The sequence below is a fragment of the Solea senegalensis genome, linkage group LG5, assembly GCF_019176455.1.
Source record: "Solea senegalensis isolate Sse05_10M linkage group LG5, IFAPA_SoseM_1, whole genome shotgun sequence".
NCBI lineage: Eukaryota > Metazoa > Chordata > Actinopteri > Pleuronectiformes > Soleidae > Solea > Solea senegalensis.
This window is the reverse complement of record NC_058025.1, coordinates 17634972-17648504: the sequence shown is the minus strand read 5'-3', so window position 1 is coordinate 17648504 and position 13533 is coordinate 17634972. Positions and strand designations below refer to the sequence as shown.

The following is a 13533-nucleotide window of genomic DNA, read 5'->3' as shown; positions in this document are numbered from 1 at the left end:
TATCGTTTTGCAAGATTTGTTTATTTTTATTTAGTAGACAATATTATTGAATTCTAAAGTTGGGTTACCTTGAACATCCCCTCCTTTTTTGCTGTGCCTGGCGGTAATGTAGAGAAGCTAAACACACGAACAAATTGTCCCGACTTGCCCTGAACAAAGCATCTAATCAGAACAAAAAAGTCAAAAGAGGCCATATTGTGCTCGCTGGGAATCTAGGTCAATGTAAATCAAAGCCCCATCTGAAACACTATTTTGTCTTTCAGTTCCTTATTCCTTAAGTCGCTCTGATTCCAGATTTATTTGGGAGTCTAATACCATCGCCACTGTAGATAAAGCCGATTACATACAGCCTCTGAAATGGTATTAGGTCATTTGCCTCACTTCATTAAAGATAATCTTCCACCTGCAACCTCACCTCAACCACTACCTCACCTGACTTGGTCATTCTCCCTCGATCTTAGAACCTAAAACATGACAGTATAGCTGAGTGGGACATAGTAGTTCACACAACAAGAAAAAGTTGTCATTCAAAACCAGTGGTTGCAGTCACCACATACTAAAAATAATACTAAAAAGTAAGCCACAGTTCCAACCGACCACATTTTCAACAAGTCTAAGCTTTAGCACCAAATTCCAGGCTGTTGGAGGCTGCTGTTATTCACAGGCTGAGTCGGGGCAGATCTCAGTGTAATTTTGAATTAGATTGGATTACGAGCTTAGTCCATTTTCCCTTCATGTGTTCCTATTGTATTAGTCTCGCAAAACTGTCTCACGGATTGAAAAGTGTTTCACATGGGAATTATAGTGTTAAGTCATTTGTTTTGAGTAAATATGACATGGTGTATACCACAAAAGAGTTATCACTTGATGTTCTTTCTTTTCAGTCGAGTTCAATATTAACATTCAAATGCATTTCCTGGCCTCAGTTACTGAGTTTATGATGTGAAATCATATAATGAGATATTCTTAACCCCTAGATGGTATCATAGTCCAACATCAAAAATGTGTGATATGCAAAGCAATTAAGCCAGATTGATATAGTCTCATGATATGGCAGTGTTCACATTCCGCTGTTGGATTTTGTCATGTGTGACTGTATTATCTTTCTTCCATGCTTAAATATAAAATATAAGCATCACTATCACAGCCCCATGGCCACTAGAATAATGACCCCTTACAAAATGATTAAATACAAAAAAGAGCATGAAAGGCTGGCATTCAACTACTAATTTCCTTCTGAATACTTCTCTGCCGGCTAAAGACAAACTGTAAACAGTACTCTGCAAAGCAGTGATTTTGATTTACAGATCTGACCCTTCTAAAAAGAGGGTTCAAAATACAGAACAGTGCTGAACAGGAAGTGAAAGAGAAATCTAGGTGACCCCAAGCCTGGAAGGATGCATCTGCTAGCTTTTTAAAAATGATGGGGAATCACAAGGGCCTTAGTCTGAATATTTGATTTCTCTTGAAAACATTAAATATAAACCTAAGTTTGTTCACACACTGCCGATCAACTCGACATGGCTCTCTGGGTTTCTCAGTATAGTAGGTTTCTTTTTTTTTTTGTTTGTTTTGTCTTTGTGACATCCCTGTGGTGCACACAGAGTCATGACTTAGTCATGACTTAGCAGGCAAGGCGAAAATGCACACTCGACAGCTTCATACAGTTGCACACAGTTGCTGAAAACAACAAGGAGCACCCATGAACATTTTGAGAGGTGGATTCTACTGCTAAAAATAAACCTGGAGGACTTCACGTTTGTATTTGTATCACGATATTTCAAAAACTGTACGCTGGTTTTGGTCATTCTGGTTGTGCCAGCCTGTGGAGACCACGTCATTTAAACTGCATGTGCCTCGTAAACAGGGAAAACAAGCAGTAACCGTGGTAACACTTACATGGACAGGGTAACGAACTTAGCTCAGCTTACTTTAACTGCATGAGGCTTATGTCGGGTTTGGAGAAAAGATAATGTGGTGTGCCCACTGTGTCACGAAACAACTGAACAGCACTACCAACATCTCCTCCCGGCTGGCCGCCCAGGATATCTATATGCTCTGCTTCTTTTACTCTCTACATGACATGTTTACCTGCAGGCAACCAAAGCATCAAACGTGACGGTTTAACCTAGAAATGGAAATCAGAAGGCTTCCAATCCAAATATCTGATCTCTCGCCTTAAGATTCTGCATATTCCAAAGCACAATCTGTGTTATGGCTCAATTGGTTTCACAATTTTAGACAAAAACTGTTGAAGAAAAGCATAAACTTAAAAATGATTTGGTGAATTAAATCTGGATATCTGATCTAAACCCAAATTGTCTAGCGTTAACCCCTCAACACTGAGCATATCGCAGGCGACATATTTGTGTAAGTTCATTTTTGAATTACCATAATTACACAATGGTTTGTGCTATTGGAAAAATTCCAACAGTTTCTGAAGGCTGAGAAGTGGTTATTACGGTAATTTCAGTCACAGGAATCCGGCAAATCAGGGTCTTTGTCACCACAGAGGTGAGAGTGGGAAAAACACCTGTACATACACTTGTTTTTGGACATTGAAACAAAGACTATTACAAATTGGGAGTGATTTCATAAGAAGGAAAATAGTATAACTCAGTAAAAGACACAGCTGTTGGATTAATACATTTAGTGTATTCATTTATTTTTTTTATCAGAATATATTCATTGCAATGACAGGTTTTCTTTGGCATCAAAGTGTGACTGCCATTCTCACTTTGTCCCTCTGCAAGTGTTTGGCCCTAGGCATTTGGCGATATCCACTAAAGGTCAGTGGGAGCCCTACAGGCTTATAAAGACAGACCAATTAACGCATCCACACTTGGAAACCTGCATTATTTATCCAGGATCCCTCCTTAGGATAAGAATGAGGCAGGGAGGATGTTGGAAGAGATGAAGGAGATCAATGGAAATGTGGAGTTTAATTACCGCAAGCAGGCAATCTTCACAGGACTAAATCCTCAGCAAAAGGCTGGTGGAAACTGGCAACACCCAGAGCTTCACCCTTCACAGTGGATTTGTGATTAACTGAACTTAGATCAGGGCCAAAGCAGTCCTGTTGACAGGGCTGACACGCTTTATGATGAGTAATGACAGAAGTGTTTTCATCAAGAGCCCTTAATTAGCTGAAAGGAGTAGAGCATTTGCTTGGAGTTCGAAAAACATCCTTTCTTGACAGGATGTAACTGAATGCCCTGTGTAGATAACGTCCCAGTCATGATGCACTTACGGTGTCACTGAAAACAAACGCGTTCGCCCAGCGGAGGGATAAACACAGTTTCACGCCAAGTACAGGAAACGCGATTAAGTCCCCATATCTACACGTCAAGTGATAAACATCATTAGATGGAAACTGCTCCATCTAATTTGTTGTGATGTGCCTGTGATGTCATGATTGGATGTGCTCCTCTAAATGAGAGTGAGGCATTTCCAGCTGGTAGGAAAATCACTTTGATTAATCGCGCTATGCTGTTGACTGCAGTTAAGCTGCGATAATGAAACGGGTTATTTCAGGCTCGATTCACCACAGCCAGACACACAGATGCACAGTTCAACGCACCTGTATGTAAAATGATGTAACACCGATGCTCTGGTGGCAACCTTTTGCACAAGAACACATCACGTATTGACTATTCATAGCATGTTATGGTTGTCTTTTCATGTGTTGTTTTGGTACATTTACATGTAATACAGCAGGTGCAATTGTTACATTCATATTCAGGCAAGCCGTACATTTTTCATACTATACATAAAAGTACTTTTTGAACACATCGAGGAAGCACATTTCCATGTAGTCAACAACAATATAAGCTTTTGCGATCTGTCTCCATGATGTCAAGAGATTTCCGCAGGTAGCAGCATCTTCATCATTTGGAGAAAAACTCTCATTGTCAATCAAATTTCATGAGGCAACAACTTATTTAAATTCTGGTCTTCTGTGGGAGAACTCAATTAAATATAACAACTCTGAATATGTGACAGACTTTTCCAAATTAAAATCCTGAAAAGACACTGCAGGTCAAGTATGCTCCTTTGCTAAAATTAAATTAACCTTTATAAATTAGTTTCTGAATTGTTGAAATGATGCTCACATAATGAAAAAATAAAATTGTTGAACCTGTTTGCAGTTGCACATTGGATCAAAAAAAAGTCTGCCTTTTCACTTTATAAAGGCAGCTTTTTAAAGCCTCACACTGATGTATATTGATGTACAATAACTGGACCTTGAATGTAGGAAATGCTGCAAAAGTCAAACTGCTCTCCCTCACATATGTGTTCTAAGTCCATAAGGAATCTCACTAGACTCCATAAAAACAGACAGACTCACCCTTAACCTAAGGCAGAACATGAAACTGAGGATATAGGCTGGAGGGCAGGTTGTCTTTGACCACTGCCCACAGTTATTGACTGCCCATAACACAGGCAGTGGTCAATACATTCAGACCCAATTAAAGGCTTATTCCTGAGCACAGTGAGGACCACTGAAGGTAAGGAATGGCGAGCAGGCCCTAATTTATGATATTAAAGTTTCATACTCTCTAAAATTAAAGTAACACATTTTCTTGGCGTACACATTGCTCAGAAATGAGATTCGCAAGACTTTATGCATCAGGAACTTCAATGTAAGGGACTGAGATAACACTATTACTGGTTCTAGCTGATTTAAATAGTTTTGGGAGCCCTTTCAAATCACAACAAACACCACCAGAGATATTTAATTGTGTTCATGGACACATTTCGTACAAATGACATTCATGCTTGATTTGTCTACGTTAATGTGCAGATTTGTTCATTTCCACATTAAGTTAAAGCAGCAAAATGTCAGACAAATAGTACAGACCATGAAAGCCGACATGTAACATAATATGTGCATTAAATTATTTTAGAGCCCAGGAGGAGAAGCGCTTTCTCTGGATGTAAAATCAGAGAGACACCTATACAGCTGGATTCTTTTAACTACTTTCTGCCACTGGGCAGGTTATTTCATGCTGTGCAACGCAAGGTCAGATGGGGGGCAGAGGTTATTGTTGCAAAAGAAATGTAATTTAAGACTTAATGCAATGCATACATTAAGTTATTTATGCATATGAATGATGCTCTATGTGCCTTAAAGTCCCCCCTGGGGATAAATAAAGTGAATTTGAATACATTGTGGTTAAATTATGTTCAGTTTCCACATAGCAAAACCTAAATGAAGCGACATCAACTAAAGCTGTTACCAAGACAATACAAATTAAACACTTTACCCGTAACCTTGCAGAGGGTGACAGACTATAATGCGCCATGCATCGAGGTGATTAATGTTGCTCCTGGTGAAATTTCCCAGTTCTTGTTGTTGGGTGAAACCATTCAGTTCAGGGGACGGGGGGTTGTGTTTATTGTATATCGTGAAGTTGAGATAGACAGGAAGGATACAACTATATTTAAATTTGGGGTGGCAAAATAATTGTTTCCAGTGGCAGCTGCCACCGATTGCCACCCTGTGGATCTGCCCATGGACACAACCATGATGAAATTAGTGTATAAAAGTACAAAATACAATGTCTAATGCACTAAAGTGACTTTAGCTCAAGTAGGCATATTATGTTATTGATCATGTTCAGTTGTTCACTCCCTGACTCTTTGAGTTTAAATGTTAATGGAGCCTTTAAACAATTAAAACATAACTAGTCCCAGTAATTCTGTGTGGTTTGGTCAGGGCTGACGTGTGTTAAGTCTGAGGTAATTGCTTTGACCAAAAATATACATCCAGTACACAATGCACATTAGTGTGGCTTATTCACTGAAATGAAGTGGCTACTGTGTTTTTTAGACCAAGCAAGTGGGTGTTAGTCATTAGTCACTGCTGGGGTTGCTGCTGAATTGCTGTTAATGTGTGAGTGGGTAGGGGATGTATATTATTAGGTTATTGAGCTGATTCTCACATCCTAAGTTAATACAGTAGAACAGTTTGGCTGACAGCTGCATTTTGTGACATCATGAAATTTCTCTGGCACTTATGTTGATTATTTTATTAGCCTACTTAGAATTTACTGCTGTTGTGTTGTTGCAGGTTCTCGTCATAGACCTGTAACCCTGGTGAAAAAACAGGTTAACTAACATGTCCTTTGATGAAGAAAGTTAATAATTATTAATAATTATTTCATTAGTTTCGTTTTTTATTTTATTCGCCAAATGCTGAAAATTCCCAGGTGCACATGAAGGCAGCATCTCCCGTAATGCAGCAGCTAACCAAACAGGTAGCAAAACGTCATTCCACAGCCAATTAGATGGCGAGTCGCGGGAAATCTTACTTCCTCGTTTGTCTCTGCCGTCGCATCATGAGTGCACGTACGCGAGGAGTGAAACATTGAGGTACAGTTTTCTTCATAAAATGTGGATACAATTTAATTTAGCTAAACCAACTGTGTTCATAGTCTTATTCTGTGTTTGGTCCGACCCAGGAAGGGTAAGAGTTCTGTAACATAATTACGACGACGAAGCTTCTCCACTTTGTTGAGAGTGCAGACCGGGTCCCTGACATCGCTCGGTAGTGGAGCATCACTCGGTGAGATATGTTCGGCTATTAATCACTGATGCTGCGGTTTGGTATTCATTTCTTTGTAACATGTTGTGTGTTTATTTAAATCGTTTACCCACCTTGTATGTGCATTAGCACATTAAACAGCACATTTATTAGCTGACTGTCATTTTATTTGAAGTTAATGCCTGTGTGTGCAGGTAGCCATTTTAGACTTAAAGAAGCACAAGGCTTATTTTTGACTCAAGCCACAAAGCTATTTCTTTTGTCAGTGATGTATAATTAAAGGTATATGTTTTATATGTCTAGAGAGCATCCTCAGAGTAAGATGGTGTATTTTATTTTGGAAAAATGTGAATTTATTGATGTGTGGAATTATTATTGGTTTACACCATTAATTATTTTATTACAAAACAATTTGTTATTTGTTAAAGGAGACATTATTCCCTATTTCCCCAAGTTAAAATAGTTCCCTGGTGTCCTAATTAACATGTCAGTGACATGCTTTGGTCAAAATACCATAAGGATGAAGCACCATAGCAGTTCAATAGCCCTGCCAAAACCGCCTGTTTCAAAACGCTCGGTTTTGTGCATAGTCTCTTTATATGCAAATGAGACACAGGCAAACACACGCCCACTTCTTCCAGGGGGTTACTGATTTGTACTTTTTACTGTGCTCACTCGCTCAGCTCCTGTTCCCTCCGCTCCATCCCTCACCCTCCCTCCACTAGTTCTCTGACAATATCAACATGGCAGCGTGCGCGGAAAACAGCGAGAGTGCTGTCACAGAAAGAGACGTCCGACACAAGGATCAAGCCGAACAGTGCCGAACTGTAAATCAGTTAAAACACTTAGGGACAGCACCACTGGTCGCCAGTTGTGAGCTGCATAAACTGCCGCTTTATGCGACTGTATCAGACTGAGTCTGTGCTCCGGTCATAGAGGACGTACTGAACAAATATTTTTAATTAGGACGTGTCAGAATGGTCAGTTATGAGCTCTGTGTGACCTTTTCTTAAAAATGTGTGTGTTTGTACGTCGATGAAATTCGTCCCCTGACTAAATGCGGCGACCGCTGGCCGCAGTCTGATGTGAAGTGGTGCGAACACACGTTTGCTGACTTTATCCGGCACATTAGCTTCATATATAAAATCCTCTGTAAAACACTGTGCTCCACTGTGCAGCCACCAACAGCACACTTGTCCCTCCGCGTTGACATAATACCGCTCTTCCTCCCTCGCCTGCACTCTCGCATTTTATAGGGACAAGGTGGAGCTAAGGTGGAGCTAAGGTGGAGCTAAGGTGGAGCTAAGGTGGAGCTCTCGAAGTAAAATTACTGGTGGAGTGGTAACATTCGCTGTGAAATGCGCATGCTGCCGTCATAAGCGCAGGGAATTCAACATTTTGTGTTTTATCGCCTATACTTACATTAAGGGGGACCACGAAAACATGACTGAGTATTCTTTTTCCACACTTTGGCGACTTGTAGGGCCTCCAGAGTCCCAAATATAAGTATTGAAATGGTTAAAAAGTTGATTTTGCATAATATGTCCCCTTTAAAAATCATGGTGCTTCCATGATAAGTGAAACACAGAATACACTCAATGTTGTTTTCACTAAATGTGAGGTTTATTGGTTTAGTGTGTAATATGTGAAATGTTTATGTTGTCTTCCTTGATACTGGTTAAGCTGAAACAGTTTAATACTGATTTTTGGTTTATTTTATTGCATTAGAATGTGCTAGGAATATATTAGAATCAAATAATTCTACAGTAATTTAATTTGAGAATTTTGAAGTTGAACTACTAGAGAGAACTTTTCATAGTAACTGCATTTAGCAGTAATTGATGTTATAATATGGTAAAATGTTGTACAACAAAAGAGAAATTTGAGATGAATACAGAAGGGAGATAGTCATATGATAAATGAGAACAAAGACTAAAAGCCTGTTTTTAAATACAGGTCAGGAGTGAAAAGATTCCTGTGGATGATTCCAACGACTTCCAGCAAATCCCAGTAGATGGCGAGCTACCCAGTTTGAATTCAGGAAACAGGATCTACACTTTCTCGGAAATAGCAGACAAACAGTCTGCTTGTGGTAGGATTGTGCCAGTCACCTGTGGCACCAACTCAAACACACATTAGAAAGAGTGCACTCCAACGATCCGACATGTGGATTCCCGACCTTTGAACTCAGACAGATCAGAACTCCTCTGATCGTAAATAACTTAACATTTTAATTTCTCTAAAGGGCCCAGTTTTTTTATTTTCTATGCAAATGTTTATTTCTTTGTATGTTGCATAGTGTTATGTTGCAAACTAAAATGCAAAGTGCAGTTAATTTAAACCTGTGGTGTTGCTGTGGTCATTGCACTCTAATCCTTGCTCCTTACGAACCGAGGGAAGCGTGTACTTTCCAGGAGTGGGTTACAGATCTTTGTCAGAATTTAAATTCATAAACCAGCAATATTCACTGAAGACGTAACGCTGTCACCATGCATTTTGATTGTTATGCATCACATGCATTGTGTTGTCACAATGCACATGCAAGTCGATGGCAATTCAAACTATTACGCTGATGGAAAGAATTCCTAAATAGGGAACATTTGGCATGGGACACAGCTGTAACATAGGCACAGTTACATCACTGGCATTTGGGGCTTATCTGTAGTTTCATTCTTGTCATTATTCTTATTGGTTATGATAAAGCTGTGTTCATGTAAGTCAAACCTAAACTGACAATAAAAACATGAGATCACCTGATGGCTAAAGCTAAACTTTTCTGGTGGTTACTCGTAGCTTGTGAACCCTCAAAATACACTTGATATGGCAACCCTGTCTTGTAAAACTTACAGTCCTTACAAAACTAAACTGCGTTCTCAATTTAGCTTTATATGGAACACAGTGATGTGTGACGTAGAGGATGGTTTGTAAAAACAAAAACTACACTATTCCTAGTTCCAGTTATTTGCAGTGTTATGAGTAAATTCCACATGGAGAGGGAGGTTTTTGAGACCACATGCTGTCTCTTTCCTAACCCTTACTAGGTGCCTTAGGTGCATAAACAATACCATATTCATTACCAGGAAATGTGAATTATCATCACTCTCATTTGTGTTTAAAGTGCCACAAGCAGTACACCATCCCAATGTGTTGCATGTCTACAGAAATGTAAATAATTAACACAATACTGTTTCATAAAGCAGCAAAAAACATGTTCCCCACAATATGTATGCAAGTATCCAGTTTAGTTGTGTGGGAGCCTACGTTTTAGTAAAAACTGGACATGTCAATTAGTCGTGCATCATTACAGCAGTACAGGAAATAATATTATCCATACACAGTAAGTCATGAGACCCCTGGGAACGCTAGGGAAACCAAGATTTATCTTGACTTGGCTGTAAATAACTTTTTACACAAGAATTTTTTTAACAAATTATATTTCTTAAGTACAACAACTGGCTTTTAGTCTGCAACAGATAAGCACCAAATATTAAAGCAAATTGCTATTGTTATTGTTTTTATTATTATTATTGTTATTGTTGTTATTATTATTATTATTATTATTATTACTATTATCAATGCATTATTACGACCAGCTTGAACAAGTGCCCTAAACATAATGATAAACCCGGATTGAATCAAATTGAAGTTTATATTTTGCTGCGCCTTCACAGTTCTCTGTTTACAAAGTGTCTGCAATGAAGAAATGTCTAAATGAAATCAGGTCTCTTAGAAAATCACCTTTGAGACCAGAGTGCAGCGCTACAGCTCTGCCTGAACTCTCAGCTCAGTTATAACTTTAACAACGGCTCCTTGCCTCTCTCCTTTATTACTTCCCTAAGTGTTGTCTCCGTGTAAGTAATACACATAAATTTCACATGAGACCTACACATGAGAAAACTGTAGCAAAAATGCAACATCCTGTTCAAAGTGCTCCTGTCCATCACATGCTATCATAAAATCATGAAATCCCTTCATAGTTCAAGAAACAGTTAAGGGCTCAGATATCTGTTATATGGTTCTTTTGCTCTTGTACTCTTATATTTTTCCAACTCCAGCCATAGGGACTACACTCCAACCTGGGCTGTTTTTTTTTTTTCTTTTTTTCCATTCTTTTTTTTTTGTTTTGGCTTGTGGGTGTCTTTGTTTATTTTGAGGTGTGGAATATTTTTGACACCCTTGGGTTTTTTTTTTATCTCTTCTGCATAAAATACTTTCTATTTTATCTTCTTATTCTGTGCTGATGAATAAAAGTTCAATCCTCAACATACCAGCAAGCTGCAAATAAGTTGACTCAGACTATAAAACATGGTTGTTATTTCTTGAAAGTTGGAAAATAAGTTTCCTTCCTCATGAAAAGCAAACATTGGCCACATACTGTATTTACATACTCTGACCATGTGTCCATCCCTTATCCAATTCAAGGGCAGGTCTTGGTGAAACAGTCTCGGGTGTTGAATCAAAAATTGAAAAGCTCAACTCCAGTATTGCTTGAAAGTATAGTGTGTACTTTTGGTGGACATGTTGCTGTAGCAATTGTAACATGATAAATACAAATGTTATATTATTTCTAGTCATTTTTAGATTTCTCTTGAACTTGTTGGGCCTGATTCTGGCAGTTTGAGTTGCTGACCATTACACATGTTTTTCTGTAAAGAATGCACACATTACAAATACATTTGGTAAGAACTGACCTTACAATTTAATTTAGTCTCTATATTGCTGTGTAACAAGTTGTTGGTATTGCTTAATACATATATTTTAAAAATGGTATGGACAGCAATTAAAAGCGAACTGTAAAAAAATGTACAGTTAAAGGTATGGGGTGTAACGTACACCCAAGTCCTGAACAATTTTTTTTTTTTTTAAATGAAATGAAAACAAAATAAGTTTTGTTAGTAGTAAGAAAGTAAGAATTATTTCGTAATAATTCTTACTTTCTTACTACTAACAAAACTTATATGTGAAGGTTCTCAAATAAATAAAAACTCAGCATAATAATTAAAGATCAATTATAGTGCAGCATGTAGAAAATACTGTTTTCATTTTCAACTTCACATTCAGTTAGTCTAACATGAGCTTGTACTAACGTTCACTCTGTTTTCGAGGCACATATCTTAATGTGTTAAATATGAAAGGGAAGCCATAACAGAGGGAATGTATCCAAATTCTTAATAAAGACCGCTTAAATGCCAGGGGTTTCTGCATTTGCACATACACTCCTGCTAAACAAAATTAGAGAAGCCACAATCACCTACACACATATGCGTCACCAGCAAAAGTAAAGGGAAGTGTAGTATGATTCACTGTAGCTGCTACAATTTGACCAAAATGTTGCAAATTTTAAAACTCATGTTTCCATAATTTAACTGACTTATCATGGTTTTGTGCTGCCATAACGTACCTAAGGTGGAGGGGGACACAGAGACATGCTACTAGCTAGGCTGACAAATGTGTGTTTTCCATCTGTGTGATGCACTTAGGCTAAATGTCTGATAAGATTATTGTATTACCGCCTTTAGTGTTGTAAGTGTGCTAGGAGGGGTTTGTTCTGCGTATGTGTGTGTGTTAAGAGAGAGAGTTGGGGGACTGAGCAGCGTTAGCGTTAGCCAAGACAATGGAGGCACTAACGTGAAATGTTCTACGGCACAGAACCTATCTGGATAAATGTCCAGACTTCTCCTGATCAAGCTGAGTGCCCATATGTTCATCGCTAACTTGTTAAAGTAACAGTGTTGGCCTGAAGCAGCTTCTGTCCTGGAGAAAATATCTCCCTGTGCTTTGAAAACCACAGAATATAATCTACGCAGAAAAAGCTAACGGCGGGAGTGAGTCCCTACCTTCTGCACCAACAGACTTTGACAGAGACACACACAGATCTCTCCTCAGGATTGGGACTTTGCCAAGACCAGGCTGTGGAGACATGAAGAACAGGTGTAAAGTAAAAAAAATGGGAGCTAGGAAAACAAACTATCAGACAGTAAAAAGCAGGTACATTATCTGATGAAAGCTGAAAGTGTGGCACATCAACAATAGTTCAACAATCGGGCGTGGTGTTGCTATTGGAAGAGTTCTTGGTGAAGGCTTGATGACAGGCAGGTGTTTTGATTCTTGATGATAGGCAGGTGGCGAAAGAAGGCACGAATATGAGAGGACAGACTTGACACGATCACATCCTAACCGCTGCATACACACAAACAGATACGACAACAACAGAACACACTCACAAACGGGTATGAGTATTAAGAACCTGTTTCGTAATTGGTACTGGTTTCTCATTGGTCAGTGCAGAAGTATCAATCAGTACATCGTGCAATTTGCTAGCATTTTCTACTGCTTAGCCAACTCCTAATGATGACACAGCTGTCATTTTGTAACGTATGTAAAAAAAAAAATAAATAAATAAAGGAGACGAGAGTAGGATAACACAAGTAACCCCACTTGTTATGATTAAATGTGTTTCTTCTTAGTCAAGACACTGTTGGCAACACTTTCAGGAACTTGTAATTCAAGTATTCCAGAGTCAGTCAAGCTATAGAAGCCAGTCCAAACCATTAACTATTACTAAATGAGAAAAGACTTGGGGCTAAAACAGGTGATGTCATACAGGTGGTGGCGATGGTGGCTCAGTAGTAGCTCGAGTTGTCTTAAGGTTGTGAATTTGATTCCTGCTTCTGCTTCTGTCCTTGGGCAAGATGCTTTGACTGGTAAAGACTAGAAAAGTGTTATATAAGACCAAGGGCAAAGGTTTGCGTATGCAACATGTCCCCACCAGTATGTGGAGAAAGCCAGACTGTCACTACTAATATTAGAGACAGGGCAATGTGTGCGCATACGCAAATTCTGTGAGTAGAGCAAGAGTGAGCAAGCGGATTTTAAGAGCTTCAGTGAACGCATCGCAGCCGAGCTGAAATACCACTGCGAGTCACAGAGGAGACGCGAGTGTCCCCTGCAGTCTTGTAACCAAACCTACGCCCTTGTATAAAGAC

At 38.9% G+C, this 13533-nt stretch overlaps 1 long non-coding RNA gene across 1 annotated transcript; it reads left to right on the top strand.

Moving 5' to 3' along the window:
• Positions 1-6326: 6326 nt before the first annotated feature.
• Positions 6327-9869, top strand: LOC122770081. Its single transcript, XR_006360493.1, has 3 exons — positions 6327-6375; positions 6465-6568; positions 8504-9869. It is a non-coding gene; the product is annotated as an uncharacterized LOC122770081 (long non-coding RNA).
• The last annotated feature ends 3664 nt before the right edge of the window (positions 9870-13533 follow it).